Raw genomic sequence first — 25293 nt, 5'->3', positions numbered from 1 at the left:
GTGTTTTTGTTTTACAACACAGATATTGTTTATTCAAGTATGGCAGTGGTAGGTCCATGACCTATACGGGATCTAGGCGCTCCCGCCATCACGAGCCTCCCAGCTGACTGGGTTATCGCAGTGGGTAGATGGGACTCATTAGCCCTGTTAAGGTGGTCCACCTAGGGGAAGGAAAACCCTGATGTTAAACCCCAGCCTGAGTTACTGCCCCCGTGCCTCCGAGGAAGGTTCTTTAGCCAGAGGCTAGGAGAAGGTCACTCTGATGTAAAACCTACAGCCTGGTGGTTGCCACAGCCGTCTCAGCTCGTCTGTGCCACTGTGGAGTGCCACCTTGCCTAAAGAGTGGAATTGGTGTGCGCAAGCTGATCCTCACTTTAAGCAACGAGCGCAGGCGGGAAGGAAAGCCCTGCAGCGATGGGAAGAGGCGAAAAGATGGCATTACTCTGGATGGCATTTCCCTGATCTCTAGTAATACTGTGAGAAATCTTGGAGTTATTTTTGATCAGGATATGTCATTCAAAGCGCATATTAAACAAATATGTAGGACTGCCTTTTTGCATTTACGCAATATCTCTAAAATCAGAAAGGTCTTGTCTCAGAGTGATGCTGAAAAACTAATTCATGCATTTGTTTCCTCTAGGCTGGACTATTGTAATTCATTATTATCAGGTTGTCCTAAAAGTTCCCTAAAAAGCCTTCAGTTGGTTCAGAATGCTGCAGCTAGAGTACTGACGGGGACTAGCAGGAGAGAGCATATCTCACCCGTGTTGGCCTCCCTTCATTGGCTTCCTGTTAATGCTAGAATAGAATTTAAAATTCTTCTTCTTACTTATAAGGTTTTGAATAATCAGGTCCCATCTTATCTTAGGGACCTCATAGTACCATATTACCCCATTAGAGCGCTTCGCTCTCAGACTGCGGGCTTACTTGTAGTTCCTAGGGTTTGTAAGAGTAGAATGGGAGGCAGAGCCTTCAGCTTTCAGGCTCCTCTCCTGTGGAACCAGCTCCCAATTCAGATCAGGGAGACAGATACCCTCTCTACTTTTAAGATTAGGCTTAAAACTTTCCTTTTCGCTAAGGCTTATAGTTAGGGCTGGATCGGGTGACCCTGGACCATCCCTTGGTTATGTTGCTTTAGACGTAGACTGTGTTTCATAATTATTGTATGGCCTTGCCTTACAATGTGGAGCGCCTTGGGGCAACTGTTTGTTGTGATTTGGCGCTATACAAGAAAAAAGTTGATTGATTGATTGATTGAAAACAGCAGGTGCATGATGGCACTGGGAGCTGCAGTCTCGATCCTGCATGCAGGCGGCTCAGGAGCTATGGTCGTTTGATTGCTGACCTGAGACAACAGCATCATCTGGCAGGGCCCTGGGTGACCAAGCAGCCCTGTTTAGGGATAGCCCTGCTTGCTCCACATGGAGACAGACCTAGAAAAGGTGGTCTAAAAATGGCTTGTCTCACTAGACCCGGTTGGCTCACCGCTGCCAACGGGCATCACTACACGCGGTGCGAAAAGAAAAACAAAGAACCTGAAAATTGCGTGCTGGAATGTACGCACAATGATGGACTCAGACAATAGTGATCGTCCTTGAAGACGCTCAGCCTTAGTCGCCAAAGAGCTAGCAAGGCTTGACATAGACATTGCTGCACTCAGCGAGGTGCGCTTTGCAGACAAAGGGTCACTCACAGAGGAAGGTACAGGCTACACACTGTTCTGGTCAGGGAAGGCTAAAGAAGATCGTCGACTCTCAGGGGTCGGGTTCATGATTAAGAGCGCCATAGCACATAGGTTACACAGTTTGCCAGTTGGACATTCTGACCGACTCGTCACTCCGGCTCCCCATCAACAACAAGGATTTTGCCACTATTGTTAGTGTGTATGCCCCAACCATGCAGGCCAACATCGGAGTTAAGGAGGCTTTCTATAGCGATCTGCACAACCTTCTACAGTGCGTCGACACCCAGGACAAGCTCCTCATCATGGGAGATTTCAACGCCAGAGTGGCCGCGACTCTGATGTATGGAAGGATGTGCTAGGGAAACATGGCATAGGCAACTGTAACGACAATGGCCGCCTGCTGCTGGAGTTCTGCTCTGCACATGACTTGACGATCACCAACAGCCTGTTCCAACAGAAAGAGAGATTCAAAGCAACCTGGAGACACCCACGCTCCAAACACTGGCACCTTCTGGACTACGTTCTGACGCGACAGCGTGATAGAAGAGATGTACTACATACCAGGGTGATGCCTAGCGCGGATTGCTATACGGATCGTCGCTTGGTCCGTTCCAAGATTGCTTTCACTTTAAAGCCCCCTCCTAAGAAGAAAGGCCCACAGTTTAAGAAGCTACAAGTCCACAAGCTGCAAGACAGACACAAAAATGGAGTTCCAGGCCAAACTAGAGGAGACTGGGTGGAGAAGAAGGCCTGCCTGACGACCCTGAACAACAGTGGATGAGATTAAAGACCATCCTTCAGGAGACGGCAACAGAAGTAGTGGGCTTCTCAGCCAGGAAAAATAAAGACTGGTTTGATGAGTCTGATGCACAGATCCAGAAACTACTAGAAAAGTAACGTGCATGCCACAAGACTTTAGCTAAACCTGATGATGACCACTCTGCCAAGACAGCTTACAGAAATGCCTGCTCCACACTGCAAAGCAAGCTCCGCATACTGCAGAACGACTGGTGGCTAGCTTTTGCGGAGAAGACAACAACATGCCGATGCTGGAGACATGCGCTCCTTTTATGAAGCCCTTAAGACCATCCATGGGCCAGCACATCAAGTGCAAGCACCCCTGCGCTCCTCAGACGGCTCCACCCTTCTGACAGACTAGGAAACCATTATGCAGCGTTGGTCAGAACACTTTGAAAACCTCTTCAGTGACAAGTGCACTGTGCAAGAGTCAATCGAGAAGATTCCCCAGGTGGAGGTGAAATGGGAACTTGATGACCCCCCAACACTTGAAGAGATCCGAAAGGCCACCAAGCAGCTGAATCCAGGGAAGTCTCCTGGCATAGATGGCATCCCAGCAGAGGTGTACCAAAATGGAGGTGAGGCAGTCCTCGACAAGCTTCAGATTCTCTTCTCCAGTTGCTGGGAAAAGGAAATGGTTCCACATGACCTTCGGGATGCGGTCATTGTCTCCCTGTACAAGAACAAGGGTGACAAGTCTTGTGCTTGTTCTGTTAGACCTCAGTGCTGCTTTTGATACTGTTGACCATAAAATTTTATTACAGAGATTAGAGCATGCCATAGGTATTAAAGGCACTGCGCTGCGGTGGTTTGAATCATATTTGTCTAATAGATTACAATTTGTTCATGTAAATGGGGAATCTTCTTCACAGACTAAAGTTAATTATGGAGTTCCACAAGGTTCTGTGCTAGGACCAATTTTATTCACTTTATATATGCTTCCCTTAGGCAGTATTATTAGACGGTATTGCTTAAATTTTCATTGTTACGCAGATGATACCCAGCTTTATCTATCTATGAAGCCAGAGGACACACACCAATTAGCTAAACTGCAGGATTGTCTTACAGACAAAGACATGGATGACCTCTAATTTCCTGCTTTTAAACTCAGATAAAACTGAAGTTATTGTTCTTGGCCCCACAAATCTTAGAAACATGGTGTCTAACCAGATCCTTACTCTGGATGGCATTACCCTGACCTCTAGTAATACTGTGAGAAATCTTGGAGTCATTTTTGATCAGGATATGTCATTCAAAGCGCATATTAAACAAATTTGTAGGACTGCTTTTTTGCATTTACGCAATATCTCTAAATCAGAAAGGTCTTGTCTCAGAGTGATGCTGAAAAACTAATTCATGCATTTATTTCCTCTAGGCTGGACTATTGTAATTCATTATTATCAGGTTGTCCTAAAAGTTCCCTAAAAAGCCTTCAGTTAATTCAAAATGCTGCAGCTAGAGTGCTGACGGGGACTAGAAGGAGAGAGCATATCTCACCCATATTGGCCTCTCTTCATTGGCTTCCTGTTAATTCTAGAATAGAATTTAAAATTCTTCTTCTTACTTATAAGGTTTTGAATAATCAGGTCCCATCTTATCTTAGGGACCTCGTAGTACCATATCACCCCAATAGAGCGCTTCGCTCTCAGACTGCAGGCTTACTTGTAGTTCCTAGGGTTTGTAAGAGTAGAATGGGAGGCAGAGCCTTCAGCTTTCAGGCTCCTCTCCTGTGGAACCAGCTCCCAATTCAGATCAGGGAGACAGACACCCTCTCTACTTTTAAGATTAGGCTTAAAACTTTCCTTTTTGCTAAAGCTTATAGTTAGGGCTGGATCAGGTGACCCTGAACCATCCCTTAGTTATGCTGCTATAGACGTAGACTGCTGGGGGGTTCCCATGATGCACTGTTTCTTTCTCTTTTTGCTCTGTATGCACCACTCTGCATTTAATCATTAGTGATCGATCTCTGCTCCCCTCCACAGCATGTCTTTTTCCTGGTTCTCTCCCTCAGCCCCAACCAGTCCCAGCAGAAGACTGCCCCTCCCTGAGCCTGGTTCTGCTGGAGGTTTCTTCCTGTTAAAAGGGAGTTTTTCCTTCCCACTGTAGCCAAGTGCTTGCTCACAGGGGGTCGTTTTGACCGTTGGGGTTTTACATCATTATTGTATGGCCTTGCCTTACAATATAAAGCGCCTTGGGGCAACTGTTTGTTGTGATTTGGCGCTATATAAAAAAAAATTGATTGATTGAAGTCTGACTGTTCTAATTACCGGGGCATCACTCCCCTCTCAATAGCAGGTAAGATTTTGGCTCGAGTGCTGCTCAACAGGCTTACCCCTACCATAGCGCATGAAAATACTCCGAGAGTCAGTGCGGAGGACAGAACATGGCCCTTTATGCAGCCTTCATAGACCTAACCAAGGCTTTTGACACGGTCAGTCGTGAGGGTTTGTGGACGATTCTTGCACGCCTTGGCTGCCCTCCAAAGCTCCTCACCATCATCCGCCAGCTGCATGAAGGCCAGATGGGACAAGTGAAGTACAACAGGACTCTGTCCGGCAGCTTCCCCATCTCAAATGGCGTCAAACAAGGTTGCATCCTCACGCCCACTCTGTTCTCCATCTTCTTCAGCATGATGCCAAAGAAGACTTGACAGACGGCAGCTATATCCGCTTCAGAACCGACGGAAGTCTGTTTAACTTGCGGCGCCTTCTGTCCCACACTAAGATCACAGAACAGCTAATCATGGAGCTGCTCTTCGCAGATGACTGCGCCCTCATCGCCCATACGGAGCAAGCCTTGCAGCACATTGTCAACTGTTTTGCTGAAGCAGCAAGAGCCTTCGGTCTCACCATCAGCCTGAGAAAGACAGAAGTGCTATATCAACCGGTCCCCCATACAGCATAGGTTGTTAATTTCCAATTTGTAATCACTTAATGTCTGTCTTTCACAGGGCTGAAGAGTGCTGTGTATTTGTTCCATGCTGTGTGTGCGCTCTGTGAGGGACCTACGGTTGTCTTCCTTGCTGCCAGTGTCCTGATGCGTGTTAACCAGCATTCTCCTTGTAAGAGCAATACACTTACTTTCCTCTTTTCTTGTCTGTCTATTATACATTTATTTTAGCCAAGATCTGACAACTTGCATGGCTATTGTTCAGTCATCACTTAAATAATGCGTACATCTTTTGTTGTCTGTCTTTCACAGAGCTCTCTGTTGGTGTGATGTGACCAACAGCACCTATGAGTGAGAGTGATAGATAAATAAACACTCTTGAATCTTAAATCCTTCCTCCAGCATCCTTTCACACCGGCACAAACGTACAGCTGTGTATTGTGGTGTACTGTCTATACCGAGTTGAGCAGCTCTACACCCACTTTAAGCAGCTCTACGTTGAGTTTTTCTCCCTATGCATCAGTATGCTGAGGGTTACGTGCATTAGGACTTTCGGCGTAGACCACTAGACGCAGACAATATGCAGTTTTCAATCAATCAACTTTTTTCTTGTATAGCGCCAAATCACAACAAACAGTTGCCCCAAGGCGCTCCACATTGCAAGGCAAGGCCATACAATAATTATGAAACACAGTCTACGTCTAAAGCAACATAACCAAGGGATGGTCCAGGGTCACCCGATCCAGCCCTAACTATAAGCCTTAGCGAAAAGGAAAGTTTTAAGCCTAATCTTAAAAGTAGAGAGGGTATCTGTCTCCCTGATCTGAATTGGGAGCTGGTTCCACAGGAGAGGAGCCTGAAAGCTGAAGGCTCTGCCTCCCATTCTACTCTTACAAACCCTAGGAACTACAAGTAAGCCCGCAGTCTGAGAGCGAAGCGCTCTAATGGGGTAATATGGTACTATGAGGTCCCTAAGATAAGATGGGACCTGATTATTCAAAACCTTGTAAGTAAGAAGAAGAATTTTAAATTCTATTCTAGCATTAACAGGAAGCCAATGAAGGGAGGCCAACACGGGTGAGATATGCTCTCTCCTGCTAGTCCCCGTCAGTACTCTAGCTGCAGCATTCTGAACCAACTGAAGGCTTTTTAGGGAACTTTTAGGACAACCTGATAATAATGAATTACAATAGTCCAGCCTAGAGGAAACAAATGCATGAATTAGTTTTTCAGCATCACTCTGAGACAAGACCTTTCTGATTTTAGAGATATTGCGTAAATGCAAAAAGGCAGTCCTACATATTTGTTTAATATGCGCTTTGAATGACATATCCTGATCAAAAATAACTCCAAGATTTCTCACAGTATTACTAGAGATCAGGGAAATGCCATCCAGAGTAACGATCTGGTTAGACACCATGCTTCTAAGATTTGTGGGGCCAAGTACAATAACTTCAGTTTTATCTGAGTTTAAAAGCAGGAAATTAGAGGTCATCCATGTCTTTATGTCTGTAAGACAATCCTGCAGTTTAGCTAATTGGTGCGTATCCTCTGGCTTCATGGATAGATAAAGCTGGGTATCATCTGCGTAACAATGAAAATTTAAGCAATACCGTCTAATAATACTGCCCAAGGGAAGCATGTATAAAGTGAATAAAATTGGTCCTAGCACAGAACCTTGTGGAACTCCATAATTAACTTTAGTCTGTGAAGAAGATTCCCCATTTACATGAACAAACTGTAATCTATTAGACAAATATGATTCAAACCACCGCAGCACAATGCCTTTAATACCTATGACATGCTCTAATCTCTGTAATAAAATTTTATGGTCAACAGTATCAAAAGCAGCACTGAGGTCCAACAGAACAAGCACAGAGATAAGTCCACTGTCCGAAGCCATAAGAAGATCATTTGTAACCTTCACTAATGCTGTTTCTGTACTATGATGAATTCTAAAACCTGACTGAAACTCTTCAAATAGACCATTCCTCTGCAGGTGATCAGTTAGCTGTTTTACAACTACCCTCTCAAGAATCTTTGAGAGAAAAGGAAGCTTGGAGATTGGCCTATAATTAGCTAAGATAGCTGGGTCAAGTGATGGCTTTTTAAGTAATGGTTTAATTACTGCCACCTTAAAGGCCTGTGGTACATAACCAACTAACAAAGATAGATTGATCATATTTAAGATTGAAGCATTAAATAATGGTAGGGCTTCCTTGAGCAGCCTGGCAGGAATGGGGTCTAATAAGCATGTTGATGGTTTGGATGAAGTAACTAATGAAAATAACTCAGACAGAACAATCGGAGAGAAAGAGTCTAACCAAATACCGGCATCACTGAAAGCAGCCAAAGATAACGATACATCTTTGGGATGGTTATGAGTAATTTTTTCTCTAATAGTCAAAATTTTGTTAGCAAAGAAAGTCATGAAGTCATTACTAGTTAAAGTTAATGGAATACTCAGCTCAATAGAGCTCTGACTCTTTGTCAGCCTGGCTACAGTGCTGAAAAGAAACCTGGGGTTGTTCTTATTTTCTTCAATTAGTGATGAGTAGAAAGATGTCCTAGCTTCACGAAGGGCTTTCTTATAGAGCAACAAACTCTTTTTCCAGGCTAAGTGAAGATCTTCTAAATTAGTGAGACGCCATTTCCTCTCCAACTGACGGGTTATCTGCTTTAAGCTACGAGTTTGTGAGTTATACCACGGAGTCAGACACTTCTGATTTAAAGCTCTCTTTTTCAGAGGAGCTACAGCATCCAAAGTTGTCTTCAATGAGGATGTAAAACTATTGACAAGATACTCTAACTCCCTTACAGAGTTTAGGTAGCTACTCTGCTCTGTGTTGGTATATGACATTAGAGAACATAAAGAAGGAATCATATCCTTAAACCTAGTTACAGCGCTTTCTGAAAGACTTCTAGTGTAATGAAACTTATTCCCCACTGCTGGGTAGTCCATCAGAGTAAATGTTATGAAGAAATGATCAGACAGAAGGGAGTTTTCAGGGAATACTGTTAAGTCTTCTATTTCCATACCATAAGTCAGAACAAGATCTAAAATATGATTAAAGTGGTGGGTGGACTCATTTACTTTTTGAGCAAAGCCGATAGAGTCTAATAATAGATTAAATGCAGTGTTGAGGCTGTGATTCTCAGCATCTGTGTGGATGTTAAAATCGCCCACTATAATTATCTTATCTGAGCTAAGCACTAAGTCAGACAAAAGGTCTGAAAATTCACAGAGAAACTCACAGTAACGACCAGGTGGACGATAGATAATAACAAATAAAACTGGTTTTTGGGACTTCCAATTTGGATGGACAAGACTAAGAGTCAAGCTTTCAAATGAATTAAAGCTCTGTCTAGGTTTTTGATTAATTAATAAGCTGGAATGGAAGATTGCTGCTAATCCTCCGCCCCGGCCCGTGCTACGAGCATTCTGACAGTTAGTGTGACTCGGGGGTGTTGACTCATTTAAACTAACATATTCATCCTGCTGTAACCAAGTTTCTGTTAGGCAGAATAAATCAATACGTTGATCAATTATTATATCATTTACCAACAGGGACTTAGAAGAAAGAGACCTAATGTTTAATAGACCACATTTAACTGTTTTAGTCTGTGGTGCAATTGAAGGTGCTATATTATTTTTTCTTTTTGAATTTTTATGCTTAAATAGATTTTTGCTAGTTATTGGTGGTCTGGGAGCAGGCACCGTCTCTACGGGGATGGGGTAATAGGGGGATGGCAGGGGGAGAGAAGCTGCAGAGAGGTGTATAAGACCACAGCTCTGCCTCCTGGTCCCAAGCAGTTTTAAGCAGGTCTGCGCAACACAGTGTTACTGCATGCAGGTCTGTGCAACATGGCGCTCCTGTACACATGCAAAAAACTGAGTGCGTGCATCCACAGTGAATCAGCTGGAGAACAGGCTCACGCAGCTGCAGCGCCTCTGATCAGAACAGGGAATTGAACCTCAACTCAGAAATCACAGAAACAGCAGGTCGGTCACTTGCTCGCTCTCTCTCCCTCCATCACTCACTCTCTCTCTCTGTGTCTCTCTATTTCTCTCTCAGGTCTGATCAAACCTGAATAACTGCTGTGAGGGTTTTAAACAGTTGATTACACTCACACACCTGTTGGCTAGTGATGACAACCAGGGGGAATCTTTGTTCCGACCACAGAGACCCCACTGTGACCAGCCTGCAACCCTGGTGATAGCCAGTTAGAGTGACGTGAGCAGAAGCCATGTTTCAATAGCACATCAGTTGTGGACTTAAGCTGATTGTAGTAATTTTCGTGACGCGCCTGTTCTGGTGTAACAGCCATTAAGTGACCAATCCAAAGCTGGAGTTAGTGCCCAAGCTTCTCACCTGTACCAGTGGACTGATTCTACAATAAAAATGAAGAAGCTCAACTTGGCTTCCAAAGACATACAGTTGTATGTAAAAGTTTGGGCCCCCTGATAAGTTTCATGATTTTCCTTTATAAATCACTGGTTGTTTGGATCAGCAATTTCAGTTACATACGAGGTCTGTCCGAAAAGTAACGGACCTTTTTATTTTTTTCAAAAACTATATGGATTTGAATCATGTGTGCTTGCATCAGACAAGCTTGAACCTTCGTGCTCATGCGTGAGTTTTTTCACGCCTGTTGGTTGCGTCATTCGCCTGTGGGCAGGCTTTGACTGAGCAGTGGTCCACCCCCCTCGTCGGATTTTCATTGTCAGGGAAATGGCTGAGCGACTGCCGCTTTGCTCCATTTTTCAGAAACTGTGTGAGACAGCCAGGTGGAAACCATTCGGAAGATTCAGACGGCTTTCGGTGGCTTTTCAGTCGAGTGAGTATCCGAGAAATTGTGTAACAGCTGGGCATGCCACAACATGTCCTGTGAGACTTCCAACACGGAGGTGTTTTTTGTTGCGCGGCATAAACGGCTCCATCCCGACGCGTGAATTCCTCCACACGTCTTTCATTACAAAATCTCCTGTAACAGTGGAATGTACCGCAAAAGTGCTGATGTCCACATTTTCTGCGATTTCTCTGGTAGTCACACGACGTGCCGGATCAACACAGCCTTCACTTTGGAAATTATCTGGTCGTTTCAGCCTGTCGATGGCCGCTCGAAGCGCGGTGCGCCCTCCGACGCTGTGGGCTGTCTTTAATCCGGTTGTAATCCTCCTTAATCTGTGTGACGCCGATAGAATCTTCACCGAAAGCCATTTGAATTTTCCGAATGGTTTCCACCTGGCTGTCTCACACAGTTTCTGAAAAAAATTTCATGGAGCAAAGCGGCAGTCGTTCAGCCATTTCCCTGACAATGAAAATCCGACGAGGGGGCTGGACCAGTGCTCACTCAAAGCCTGCCCACAGGTGAATGACGCAACCGACAGGCATGAAAAAACTCACGCATGCGCACGAAGGTTCAAGCTTGGCTGATGCAATTACTCGTGATTCAAATCCATATAGTTTTTGAAAAAAATAAATAAAAAGGTCCGTTATTTTTCGGACAGACCTCGTATATCATATAGCAGACAAAGTGATATTTGAGAAGTGAAATGAAGTTTATAGGATTTACAGAAAGTGTGCAATAATTCTTTAAACAAAATTTGGCAGGTGCATAAATTTGGGCACCCCAACAGAAAAAAAAATACATCAATATTTAGTAGATCCTCCTTTTGCAGAAATAACAGCCTCTAAATGCTTCCTATAGCTTCCAATGAGAGTCTGGATGAAGGTATTTTGGACCACTCTTCTTTACAAAACATCTCAGATTTGTTGGTTTCTGAGCATGGACAGCCCGCTTAAAATCACACCACAGATTTTCAATAATATTCAGGTTTGGGGACTGAGATGACCATTCCAGAATGTTGTGCTTGTTCCTCTGCATGAATGTAGTAGATTTTGAGCAGCGTTTACAGTCTTTGGTCTTGTTGAAAGATCCAGCCCCGGTGCAACTTCAACTTTGTCACTGATTCATGAACATTGTTCTCAAGAATCTGCTGATATTGACTGGAATCCATGTGACCCTCAACTTTAACAAGATTCCCAGTACCTGCACTGGCCACACAGCATGATGGAACCACCTCCAAATTTTACTGTAGGTAGCAAGTGTTTTTCTTGGAATGCTGTGTTCTTTTTCAGCCATGCATACCGCCCCTTGTTATGTCCAAATAACTCAATTTTAGTTTCATCAGTCCACAGCACCTTATTCCAAAATGAAGCAGCTTGTCCAAATGTGTTTCAGCATACCTCAAGCAACTCTGTGGCATGTACGCAAAAAAGGCTTCCTCTGCATTACAGCATCTCTTTGTGCAAAGTGCGCTGTATAGTTGAACGATGCACAGAGACACTATCTGCAGCAAGATCATGTTGTAGGTCTTTGGAGCAGGTCTGTGGGTTGACTATGACTGTTCTCACCATCCTTTGCTTCAGCTTATCTGAGATATTTCTTGGCCTGCCACTTCGGGCCTTAACTAGTACTGTGCCTGTGGTCTTCCATTTCCTCACTATGTTCCTCACAGTGGAAACTGACAGCTGAAATCTCTGAGATAGCTTTTTGTATCCTTCTCCTAAACCATGATGTTGAACAATCTTTGTTTTCAGGTCATTTGAGTTGTTTAGAGGCTCCCATGTTGCCACTCAGAAGAGATGCAAAGAGGGGAAACGTTTGCAAATGGCCACCTTAAATACCCTTTCTCATGATTGGATTCACGTGTGTTAGGAGGTCAAGGGTCAATGAGCTTACCAAACCAATTTTGTGTTCCAATAATTTAGTGCTAAATGTATTCAAATCAATAAAATGACAAGGGTGCCCAAATTTATGCACCTGCCAAATTTTGTTGAAATAATTATTGCACACGTTCTTTAAATACTATAAACTTCATTTCACTTCTCAAATATCACTTTGTCTGCTATATTATATATATATATATATATATATATATATATATATATATATATATATAACTGAAATTGCTGATCCAAACAACCAATGATTTATAAAGGAAAATCATTGAAATCATTAACGGTGCCCAAACATTTACATACCACTGTATGTTACTTCAGATGCTGTTCCTCTTATTCATGGCTCCTGATCTCGGTATCAGCCTCCGTCAATGATGATCCCATGACCCCCAGGTACTTCAAATGGTCGACCTCCCTCAGTGCATCACATGTAATGGTTCTCTGTGCATTTCGTCAAAACCACTGATGTCCATAAAAACTGCATCATTCAGCGCCCAACAGCAGTGACGCCAATGTCTTCCATGTTGCGACTCCCCTCATTGGATCTGTGATGGTTGTCAACCTAGAAAAAAAAATACAGTACTACAATGTACACAGTACTGCACACTAATCTGAGGTTTTATTGACTTTCTTCAACCGCTTTTCCGGGTTCGGGTCGCGGGGGCAAAAGCACCAGGAGGGGACCCCAGATTTCCCTTTCCAGGGCCACATTGACCACCTCTGATGGGGGATCCTGAGGCGTTCCCAGGCCAGTGTGGAAATATAATCTCTCCACCTAGTCCTGGGTCTTCCCGGGGTCACCTCCCTGATGGACGTGCCTGGAACACCTCCCTTGGGAGGTGCTGAGGAGGCATCCTTACCAGATGCCCGAACCACCTCAGCTGGCTCCTTTCAACGCGAAGGAGCAGTGACTCTACTCCGAGCTCCACATGGATGACCGAACTTCTCAACTTATCTCTAAGGGAAGCACCAGCCACCCTCCTGAGGAAGCCCATTTCGGCCACTTGTACCCGCGATCTAGTTCTTGCGGTCATGACCCAACACTCATGACCATAGGTGAGAGTAGGAACAAAGATTGACCAGTAGATCGAGAGCGTCGCCTTTTGGCTCAGCTCCCTTTGTGGTCACAACAGTACGGTAGAGCGAATGCAATACCGCCCCTGCTGCACCGATTCTTCGGCTAACCTCACGCTCCATCATCCCCTCACTCATGAGCAAGACCCCGAGGTAGTTGAAGTCCTTCACTTGGGGCAAGGCTGTATTCCCTACCCGGAGTTGTCAAACCAGTTTCCTGCTGAGAACCATGGCCTCAGATATAGAGGTGCTGATCCTCATCCCAGCCGCTTCACACTTGGCTGTGAACTGATCCAGTGAGTGTTGGAGGTCACCGGCCGATGAAGCCAACAGGACCACATCATCTGCAAAAAGCAGTGATGAGACCCTGAGCCCACCAAACTGGAAAACCTCCTCCCCTGACTACGCCTCGATATCCTGTCCATGAATATCACAAACAGGATTCCGAGTACAGAAACTGGATGGCCCTGAGAAGGAACCCCCTCACTCCATACTCCCACAGCACCTCCCACAGTATCTCCCAGGGTACCCGATCATGCGCCTTCTCCAAGTCCACAAAACACATGTAGACTGGGTGGGCATAGTCCCAGACACCCTCCAGGATCCTTGTGAGAGTAAAGAGCTGGTAGGTTGTTCCACGACCAGGATGGAACCCGCATTGTTCCTCTTCAATCAGAGATTCGACTATCGGCTGAACACTCCTTTCCAGCACCCTGGAGTAGAATTTACCAGGAAGGCTGAGTAGTGTGATGCCCCTGTAGTTGGCACACACTCTGGTCCCCCTTTTTAAATATGGGGACCACCACCCCAGTTTGCCACTCCTTAGGCACTGTCCCAGACCTCAACGCAATGTTGAAGAGACGTCTCATCCAAGACAATTCCTCTACACCCAGAGCCTTCAGCATTTCTGGACAGATCTCATCAACCCCCGGGGCCTTGCCACTGCGGAGTTGTTTGACTACCTCAGTGACTTCCACCAGGGAAATTGATGAAAAGGTTTATGGTGTAAAATTAAAAAACAATAAGTGAAACTTGAAATTTTCAGCTAGTTTTCATGTAATGATAATGTCCAAATATTATAATTTTCTGCTGTTTATCCAGATAGCGATGGCAGCAGACCACACTTCCCCATCCTCAGCCAAGTCCTCTAAGTCTTCCTGGGGGATTGCAAGGTGTTCCCAAGCCATCTGGGAAATATAATGCCTCCAGTATGCCCTGGATCGAATAAGACCAATGACACGCCTCTTCCCAGTTAGACATGCCTGGAAGACCTCCCTCAAGAGACCACTGGGGGCATCTTCACCAGATGCCCAAACCACCTCAGCTGGCTCCTTTCAATGTGATGAAGCAGCAGCTCTACTGCCAAGCAGGCAGTAGCGCTACTGCCAAGCGCCTTGGGGCAACTGTTTCTTGTGATTTGGCGCTATATAAATAAAATTGATTTAGGCCGTGGGACATGTCATGAATGTGCTTCATTATTCACTGTCGTGCAACAATGGTGGGGGCAACCTAAAAGTGGCATGGGTTTGTAGGAAATGTGTCCCTGATCACAAATATCAAGGTCCCTACCTTGGGGTGGGGGGCTCATGAATTTAAGATGTGCAGTTGATGAAAAAACGTGGCTTCCTCTGGTACATCAAGTGTACTGTGGTTAACATTTTCCACAGATCATCAGATTGGTAATTAAAATGGACAGAACATTATCCAAACTATTGAGAAGTACTGCAAGGTCTTTTCTTGCATCTGCAGGGGTGAGGTGGCGAATTTGTACCACGTTTTTTGATGAAAAAGTATTAGTAGGTAATCTAACGATATATCATACCAAATTTCTGGCGGGGTAAAGTGAAGCAGACCATGTTGGAAAATAATTCTAGATTACAATGTACTAATATTAAAAAAAACCCTCAATGTTAACACTTTAAAAAGCCACAGTGTTACTTAACAGGGTTTTAAAAAGGAATAGTTTGGACCATGTATCATACGTAGTTATCACGTTACAGGGTAACACATGTCACAGAATCTAATGGATGTTGACCTTGTCCAATTTGTTCATGTAAATGGGGAATCTTCTTCACAGACTAAAGTTAATTATGGAGTTCCACAAGGTTCTGTGCTAGGACCAATTTTATTCACTTTATACATGCTTCCCTTAGGCAGTATTATTAGACGGCATTGCTTAAATTTTCATTGTTACGCAGATGATACCCATCTTTATCTATCCATGAAGCCAGAGGACACACCAATTAGCTAAACTGCAGGATTGTCTTACAGACATAAAGACATGGATGATCTCTAATTTCCTGCTTTTAAACTCAGGTAAAACTGAAGTTATTGTACTTGGCCCCACAAATCTTAGAAACATGGTGTCTAACCAGATCCTTACTCTGGATGGCATTACCCTGACCTCTAGTAATACTGTGAGAAATCTTGGAGTCATTTTTGATCAGGATATGTCATTCAAAGCGCATATTAAACAAATATGTAGGACTGCTTTTTTGCATTTACGCAATATCTCTAAAATCAGAAAGGTCTTGTCTCAGAGTGATGCTGAAAAACTAATTCATGCATTTATTTCCTCTAGGCTGGACTATTGTAATTCATTATTCATCAGGTTGTCCTAAAAGTTCCCTGAAAAGCCTTCAGTTAATTCAAAATGCTGCAGCTAGAGTACTGACGGGGACTAGAAGGAGAGAGCATATCTCACCCATATTGGCCTCTCTTCATTGGCTTCCTGTTAATTCTAGAATAGAATTTACAATTCTTCTTCTTACTTATAAGGTTTTTAATAATCAGGTCCCATCTTATCTTAGGGACCTCGTAGTACCATATCACCCCAATAGAGCGCTTCGCTCTCAAGACTGCAGGCTTACTTGTAGTTCCTAGGGTTTGTAAGAGTAGAATGGGAGGCAGAGCCTTCAGCTTTCAGGCTCCTCTCCTGTGGAACCAGCTCCCAATTCAGATCAGGGAGACAGACACCCTCTCTACTTTTAAGATTAGGCTTAAAACTTTCCTTTTTGCTAAAGCTTATAGTTAGGGCTGGATCAGGTGACCCTGAACCATCCCTTAGTTATGCTGCTATAGACGTAGACTGCTGGGGGGTTCCCATGATGCACTGTTTCTTTCTCTTTTTGCTCTGTATGCACCACTCTGCATTTAATCATTAGTGATTGATCTCTGCTCCCCTCCACAGCATGTCTTTTTCCTGGTTCTCTCCCTCAGCCCCAACCAGTCCCAGCAGAAGACTGCCCCTCCCTGAGCCTGGTTCTGCTGGAGGTTTCTTCCTGTTAAAAGGGAGTTTTTCCTTCCCACTGTAGCCAAGTGCTTGCTCACAGGGGGTCGTTTTGACCGTTGGGGTTTTACATAATTATTGTATGGCCTTGCCTTACAATATAAAGCGCCTTGGGGCAACTGTTTGTTGTGATTTGGCGCTATATAAAAAAATTGATTGATTGATTGACCTTTTCTTTAGAAACCAAGCATTCAACACAGTAAAAACTACAAGTATTCCATGTATTCATATTATTAGCTAAACCAATAATTTACATCACTTTTTACCAAAATTGCAGCAACTTTAACTTCTGATCCCTGTACAAACTGAAACTGACCTTTGTCACCATTCTTGCTGATTTCATCCCATAACTCCATAGAATTCAGTCAGATTGTCCAAACTATACCTTTTTGGAATCTTTGTGATCAGGCATATAATGTGGTGTAGGTTTCAATTTGATTGGAGCATTTTTTAATTTGGACCCCTTCTTCAGTTGACCCCTACTTGGCTGCCTATTGAAAACTCAAGTAGCCAGTTGTGTTTTTTTTTTCAAAAGAGTAATGTCTAAGAGAATGTCTAAGGCGTATTTGTGCCAAATTTGGTGCTTCTATCACCATTTGTAGGATTGTTTAAGTTATCTGCTGCACAACTACAGCAAGGAGGAGTTCAAGGCCTGCTGTGGTGCTGTGGACCTTTTCCAGATGTTCATGGAAAATAATCTTGAAGAGATCTTTTCAGAGACTGTTACTCTCCTAAATATCCTCATCACCACACCCATGACTACTGCAGAAGTTAAGAGGTTTGTCCACCTTGAAAAGAATCAAAATGTTTCTCAGAAACACCATGAACCAGGACAAGTTGAATGTACTGGCCATGCTGTCAATGGAAAAGAAACTGATGACAGACTTTAATCAGAGGGTCATTGAGAAATTTGCAATCCAGAAAGAAAGGCAATATTTCTGTTCAAATAGTGTTGGGCAGCAATAAAGTAGATTGTGTTGTGATTTTGATTTGTCTATAGTTTGTTCTTTTGTTGCACCCATATGAAGTGTTTTTTTTTTCCTCCAAATGTGCGCCCCCCCCGCCCTTAAAATTTTTAGCAGCAGCCGCCACTGCTATCTACTATCAATAGCAAAGACGTGATCACGTGACGTATAACGACTATAAGCGACATGCTAGGTACCAACAGATTTTCACTACACGAAAAAGGCTACGTACGTATAGCCACTGACTTTTAAATCAAGATAATAGTTAATTTTTTTTTATTTGAAAATAAACATCGCCACCGTACACCTGGACAGGGAGTGGTAAGATGGCTACTCTGCGTCAGCGTTCCAACAACAAAGTATCACTTTCCCGACAAAATTAACAAATGTAAAACTGGATAATAAAGTGTACAGAAATTAAGAAGAGACTCTAACAACTTATGCGGTTAAACTTGATAAGTGACTTATGATGACTAGGCTAATACTTCTGGGAAACCAAAAGCTGACTTAATGCAAACACTGTCGACTGTTAAAAACAAGTAAACTTATATAACTTTGTGAAACAACAGTAAATGTTTAGTAATAACTTTTTATTATACTTACACAATAATCTGTTCACGCCAGAGTTAAAATGATGACCGTCAGCAAAACTGATCAACTGCACGAAGTCGACGCGACATTACTTATTTTTTTCTGCAGTTATTCACGTTTAACAACACAAAAATAAAGGCTGAAAAAAACTTAAAACAAAAGCTCGAAACAGCAGAACCCCGAAGAGGTCTTCTTCACTGTTTGAGGTTTTTTTTTTTTTTTTTTTTTTAGTGTGTTACCGCCCCCACACGGCCGGAGGGCCGACAACAAAACGAATCTTTTTCTTCCAGCTGCTCCCGTTAGGGGGCGACACAGCAGGTCATCCCCCTCTTTGGTCATCCCACTGATCTGTATACAGATGAGTGGGTAATCCGTTTCCATCTCACCCTGTCCTCTGTATCTTCCTCTGTCTCACCAACCACCTGCGTCCTCCCTCAGCACATCCATGAACCTCCTCTTTGGTCTCCCTCTTCTCCTCCTGCCTGGTGGCTCCATCCTCAGCATCCTTCTCCCTATATACCCTGGGTCCCTCCTCTGCAAATGTCCAAACCATCTCAGTCTCTCTTCTCTGACTTTGTCTCCAAACTGTCCCACCTGAGCTTTCCCTCTGATATGTTCATTCCTAATCTTGTCCATCCTCTTCACTCCCAAGAGAATCTCAACATCTTCAGCTTTTTGTTAGTGCCACCGTCTAAGCCGTCCAACATAGCTGGTCTCACTACTGTCTTGTAAACTTTCCCCTTCACTCTTGCTGATATTCTTCGGTCACAAATCACTCCTGCCACCTTTCTCCACCCACTCCACCCTGCCTGCACTCTCTTCTTCACCTCTCTACCACACTCTCCATTACTTTGAACAGTTGACCCCAAATATTTAAACTCATCTACTTTCACCACTTCTACTCCTTGTAACTGCACTATTCCACTGGGCTCCCTCCCATTCACACACATGGACTCAGTCTTGCTCCTACTGACTTTCATTCCCCTGCTCTCCAGAGCATATCTCCACTTCTCCAGACTAGACTCAACCTGCTCTCCACTCACTACAGATCACAATGTCATCTGCAAACATTATAGTCCATGGGGACTCCTGTCTGATCTCAGTCAACCTGTCCATCACAATTGTGAACAAGAAAGGACTCAGAGCTGATCCTTGGTGTAATCCTACCTCCACCTTAAATGAGTCTGCCATTTCTACTGCACATCTCACTGCTGTAACAATATCCACACATGTCCTGTACTACCGTCACATACTTCTCTGCCACTCCAGACTTAAGTCCAATACCAATACCACAAGTCTTCTCTTGGTACCCTGTCATAAGCTTTCTCTAAATGTACAAACACAATATAACTCCTTCTGGTGGCCTTCTCTATACTTCTCCAACAGTATTCTCAGCAAACATTGCAACGCAGTGCTCTGAAAACATATTGCTGCTCACAGATCTTCACATCACCCTTGTTCTTAAAAATAGGAACCAGCACACTGTCTCCACTCCTCAGGCATCCTCTCACTTTCCATTATTTTATTAAGAATCTGGTTAGAAACTCCACTGCCATCTCCTCTAGACTTTCCACTCTTCATAGCTGCCCTCACTTCATCCTTATTAATCTCTTGTACTTCCTGATTTACTCTCTCCACATCATCCAGCCTTTATCGCTCTCATTTTCTTCATTCATCAGCCCCTCAAAATATTCCCTCCACCTTCTCAACACACTCTCCTCACTTGTCTGCACTTTAACATCATCGGAGAAATGATAAATAAAATAACATAAAACAGTAATATAATAATTATTGGTTTGCAGATATTCTTCTGATAAATAATAAAGCTTATGAATCCAAATTAAAAACAAACAGCTGCATTTGATTTCCATGACAACAGATTGATATTAGGCATAAAATCACCAGATAGGAGATCTGGCTGTGGTAAAAGACAGATGGAGCAGCCGCCATCTTATATGGGTAAAAGGGTACTTCTCTGTTTTGATAATCCTGCAATCTTTAAATAAATTTGGGTTAAAATTATAATGTACATTATGGATAGACACAAAACAACAATAACTAGGACTGCAAGCAGTCATATATGGGCCCTCGTTCCGCACGACCGCCTACCCAGGCTAATGCATGCCCTTGTGACCAGATGTGGGCATGTGCATACAGGGGCAACCACTCATCACACAGTTAAAATTTTAAGCAAATCACACAATGCTTGAAGGAGTTATGACATGTTGATGGTTCATCCACTAGGGGGCACTCAGTGTACAAACAGAGTGGCCAGGTGTGTTCAGGGGCCAACTGTGATCATACAGGTGAAGTTTCAAGTCAATCAGGCAAAGCATGAAGGAGTTATCATGACTTGATGTTCTATGGCGAAGGGTCAAAATGGCGGTGCCATAGCGGCCACACCCTTCAACATAGAGAAAAGCTTTCGATAACTTTTGGTCAGTATCATGTCTGGATGCTGTCAAAGAAATTTGAAGTGCATTGGACAAAATCCCTAGGAGGAGTTCGTTCAAATACAACATGTGGAAATCATGGCAAAATGACATACTGTTTGGAGTAAACCAATGGTGCAAGAGACTTTTTGTACATCTATGCAAGTCACACATGTGTACCAATTTTCATCTCCCTACTCCAAAAAAAAAAAAAAAAAAACCCTATGGGGAGGGTTTTTTTGAAAGTTTCAAGGGGGCACTATTGAGGCATTTTGCCCCGCCCATGGGTGACGCCCCTATGAACTGTAAGAGGTTGTCATGCTTGACCTGTGTATCAATTTTCATGATGATGTGACAAAATTAAAGCCATCAAAAGGAAGAACGTAATTTCATGGTGAATGGGCAATATTCGGCACGCCGCCACACGGACACCGTTACTCGTAACTTCACGACGTTCATCGCCTACGTTCACCAACCTGTTCTGCATGTTTTAGAAGTGGAATGAAATTGATTGGGTTAAGTATGTGACATCAGGACCTCTTAAAGTAAAATTAGGACGTTTCCCCACCACCACCGGGGGGGGGGGGGGCGCTATGGCGTAGGTGGGAGCTTAATATATGTAGACGTTCAGGGCGGAGCTCTCATGTCCAGCAAGTTTAAAGGATCTACAATGAAGTATGTGGGCATGACAGCTGTTTGAAGTGAAACGGCGTGCTCCGAAAAGCTCGCCAAAGTTTGGTGAGTTTTTGAGCACGGGAACAGGCCGAAATTTAGATTTCAATAGTGAGAATAATAATAATAATAACGCAATTACAATAGGGTCCTCGTAGGACTTTTTCCTACTCGGGCCCTAATAATTTAAGTCTGTCATTATGATTAAGGTATGAAAATACACAACCATTACAAAGTGTGAAGCACCTTAGGCAACTTTGTTGTGATTTGGTGCTAAATAAATTAAAATAAAAAATTAAATGAATTACAATGCAAAGAAAATCATCATCATTATTGCTAATGATATTGATATAAATATTAATCCTCTGTCAGGTCTCTGGAGTTACACTCCTGGACAGGATGAGAAGATCGACCATCTGGTGTCACGGACTCAGCACTCTCCAAGACTCAGCACTCCCCCTGCCCTAACTGCGCATGCGTCACGGCGGAGTCGTAGTAGTGTCATGGCGGACTGCCAGCAGCGATTAACAGATTGTCTTGTTTCTGCTTCAAACTGACCGTACAATGATTTAAGAGGTTTTACATTGTCATCTGATGGCTAATCACATTAATCCCTTTGATCGCTTTGAGTGAAGAGAGTCAGACAGACGTGCTGCTGTTGCATTGTGATCGCTCCCCCATCTTTTATGTGGAAATGATTGTTGTACAAAAGCTTCAGATATCTGTCGCTGACATAGATGATGACTGAAGTGCAGTTTGAAACAGACAAGGTGATAATCGGTGAATGACGGCTGACGCTCAGAAATGACGGAGTGAAGGCCAGGGGTTGGGCTGAACTCCTGACACCGGGAGGGACTCAGATTAGAGTCGCTGCTTCTTTGCTCTTAAAAGAGCTAGCTGAGGTGTTTCGGGCATCTGGTGAGGATGCCCCCTGGTGGTCTCCTGAGGCAGGTCTTCCAGGCACATGCAACTGGGAGGAGACCCTGGGGAAGACCCAGGACAGGTTGGAGGGATCATATTTCCCATCTGGCTTGGGAACACCTTGGGAAGAGTTACAGGACTTGGCTGAGGATGGGAAAGTGTAGGATGAGCTACTTGGTCTGGTGCCACAGTGACCTGGACAAACGTCAGGAAAATGAATGAATGAACTTGAGCCTTTCCTTCAGCTTGTTACAGAAATGAATATACGAGGGCTGTCAATAAAGTAACGGTCCTTTTTATTTTTTTCAAAAACTATATGGATTTCATTCATATGTTTTTACGTCAGACATGCTTGAACCCTCGTGCGCATGCGTGAGTTTTTCCATGCCTGTCGGTGACGTCATTCGCCTGTGAGCACTCCTTGTGGGAGGAGTCGTCCAGCCCCTCGTCGGAATTCCTTTGTCTGAGAAGTTGCTGAGAGACTGGCGCGTTGTTTGATCAAAATTTTTTCTAAACCTGTGAGACACATCGAAGTGGACACGGTTCGAAAAATTAAGCTGGTTTTCAGTGAAAATTTTAACGGCTGATGAGAGATTTTGAGGTGATTCTGTCGCTTTAAGGACTTCCCACGGTGCGAGACGTCGCTCAGCGCTCTCAGGCGCCGTCGTCAGCCTGTTCAAGCTGAAAACCTCCACATTTCAGGCTCTATTGATCCAGGACGTCGTGAGAGAACAGAGAAGTTTCAGAAGAAGTCGGTTTCAGCATTTTATCCGGATATTCCACTGTTAAAGGAGATTTTTTTAATGAAAGACGTGCAGACGGGTCCACGCGTCGGGACGCAGCCGACGCGACGCTCCGCCACAGGAAAAACACCTCTGTTGAAAGCCTTAAGGACAAGTTGGAACATGTCCTGCTGTTAAACAATTTCTCATATACTTACTCCACTGAAAGCCATCAAAAGCCGCCTGGATTTTACAAATGGTTAACACGGAGGTGTTTTTCCTGCGCCGCCGCACCGCGTCGGCTGCGTCCCGACGCGCGGACCCGTCCGCACGTCTTTCATTAAAAAAAATCTCCTTTAACAGTGGAATATCCGGATAAAATGCTGAAACCGACTTCTTCTGAAACTTCTCTGTTCTCTCACGACGTCCTGGATCAATACAGCCTGAAATGTGGAGGTTTTCAGCTTGAAACAGGCTGATGACGGCGCCTGAGAGCGCTGAGCGACGTCTCACACCGTGAAAAGTCCTTAAAGCGACAGTATCACCTCAAAATCTCTCATCAGCTGTTAAAATTTTCACTGAAAACCAGCTTAATTTTTCGAACCGTGTCCACTTCGATGTGTCTCACAGGTTTAGAAAAAATTTTGATCAAACAACGCGCCAGTCTCTCAGCAACTTCTCAGACAAAGGAATTCCGACGAGGGGCTGGACGACTCCTCCCACAAGGAGTGCTCACAGGCGAATGACGTCACCGACAGGCGTGGAAAAACTCACGCATGCGCACGAGGGTTCAAGCATGTCTGACGTAAAAACATATGAATGAAATCCATATAGTTTTTGAAAAAAATAAAAAGGACCATTGCTTTATTGACAGACCTCGTATGTAAATCACTTATAAAACATTGAAAATGAAATGTTATCAAATCACAAGTGACGGGGCAACAAAAGACTGGGAAAGTTGATGAATGTTCAAAGAACACCTAATTGGAAACAGGTGAGTGTCATGATTGGGTATAAAAGGAGCATCTCCAAAAGGCTCAGCCATTCACAAGCAAAGATGGGGCGAGGATCACCACTTTAAACAACTGTCCAACAGTGTAAGAACAATGTTTCTCAATGTTCAATTGCAAGGAATTTAGGGATTCCATCATCTACAGTCCATAATATAATCAGAAGATTCAGAGAATCTGGAGAACTTTCTACATGTAAGCAGCGAGGCCGAAAACCAACAATGAATGCCCATGACCTTCGACCCCTCAGGCAGCACTGCATTAAAAACCAACATCATTGTGTAAAGGATCTTACCGTGTGGGCTCAGGAACACTTCAGAAAACCATTGTCAGTTAACACAGTTCGTCGCTACATCTACAAGTGCAAGTTAAAACTCTACCATGCAAAGTGAAAGCCAAACATCAACAACATCCAGAAACGCTGCCGCCTTCTCTGGGCCCAAGCTCATTGGAAATGGACAGATGCAAAGTGGAAAAGCGTGCTGTGGTCTGATGAGTCAACATTTCAAATCATTTTTGGACATCATGGACGTTGTGTCCTCTGGGCAAGAGAGGAAAAAGACCATCCAGATTGCTACCAGCGCCAAGTTCAAAAGGCAGCATCTGTGATGGTATGGGGGTGTGTTAGTGCCCATGGCATGGGCAACTTACACATCTGTGATGGCACCATCAATGCTGAAAGGTACATCCAGGTTTTGGAGCAACACATGCTGCCATCCAAGCAACGTCTTTTTTAGGGACGTCCCTGTTACGGTTGGGCGTAGGGACAGACTAAATTGAACCCAGATAGCAGGTCAGCCAAACAAGAAGACAGATGATCAAGAACAGCAGTTTATTAATTCACAAAAGATAAAAACTGAAGAAGAGTCTTTTGGTGCAAGGTGAGTTCAACACAGGAGTAAGCTTCATCAATGGTGACAGTTCTGAGGAATATCTTCTTCACCAAAGGAGAGCATAAAGTCCACAATCAAAAAAGGGAAACTTAACATACTACGCAGAATGTCCCAAATCAACATCAACTTCCTCCTTATGTAAAAGATAAATGCAAAATACAAAAATAGCAAGGAGGCTGGGAAACAGAGGGAAAAACAGCCTCCTCCTTGAAGGGGGAGAGCACTTAGGAAATAGCAGTCCAAAGCAGGACTTCCAAAAATGCAGGGTGAAGCAGAGTACTCACAAGAGGAAATGGATTCCAGTGACCCAGCAGTAACACCAGCAACATTCAAAGATGCATACATGCAATGGACCCACAACTAAGGCCAAACAGGAGTCACAATATATAGCCAGCCTTAATTGTTGCAGGTGGACACTCAAGCAGGTGCACTTAATTAGAGACTGATGTGTAAAGAATTTGAGAACACCAGATGGCAGTAAACAGATATTACCTGAAACTGAAGATAATAAAAGGGAACACTAGATGGCAGCAGATAGCCAGACATTGCTAGAAACTGAAGGAAATAAATTTCAATTTAATTTTAATTTATTTTCATTTATATAGCA

At 43.8% G+C, this 25293-nt stretch overlaps 1 protein-coding gene across 2 annotated transcripts in view; it reads right to left on the bottom strand.

Moving 5' to 3' along the window:
* tnfaip1 (tumor necrosis factor, alpha-induced protein 1 (endothelial)) overlaps positions 1 to 18236 on the bottom strand; it is a 32435-nt gene extending 14199 nt beyond the window's left edge. The window contains exon 1 of one of the 2 annotated variants that reach the window (XM_034165277.1): positions 18049 to 18236. The gene's annotated coding sequence lies outside the window, so the exon portion shown is untranslated. Of the gene's footprint in view, positions 1 to 9744; positions 9886 to 18048 lie in introns of those variants that run through there. The other variant, XM_034165278.1, reaches the window with a different exon arrangement.
* Between the last annotated feature and the right edge of the window lie 7057 nt (positions 18237 to 25293).

Source organism: Thalassophryne amazonica, unplaced genomic scaffold (assembly GCF_902500255.1).
Source record: "Thalassophryne amazonica unplaced genomic scaffold, fThaAma1.1, whole genome shotgun sequence".
Classification (NCBI taxonomy): Eukaryota; Metazoa; Chordata; class Actinopteri; order Batrachoidiformes; family Batrachoididae; genus Thalassophryne; species Thalassophryne amazonica.
This window is presented reverse-complemented; position numbering and strand designations above follow the sequence as displayed.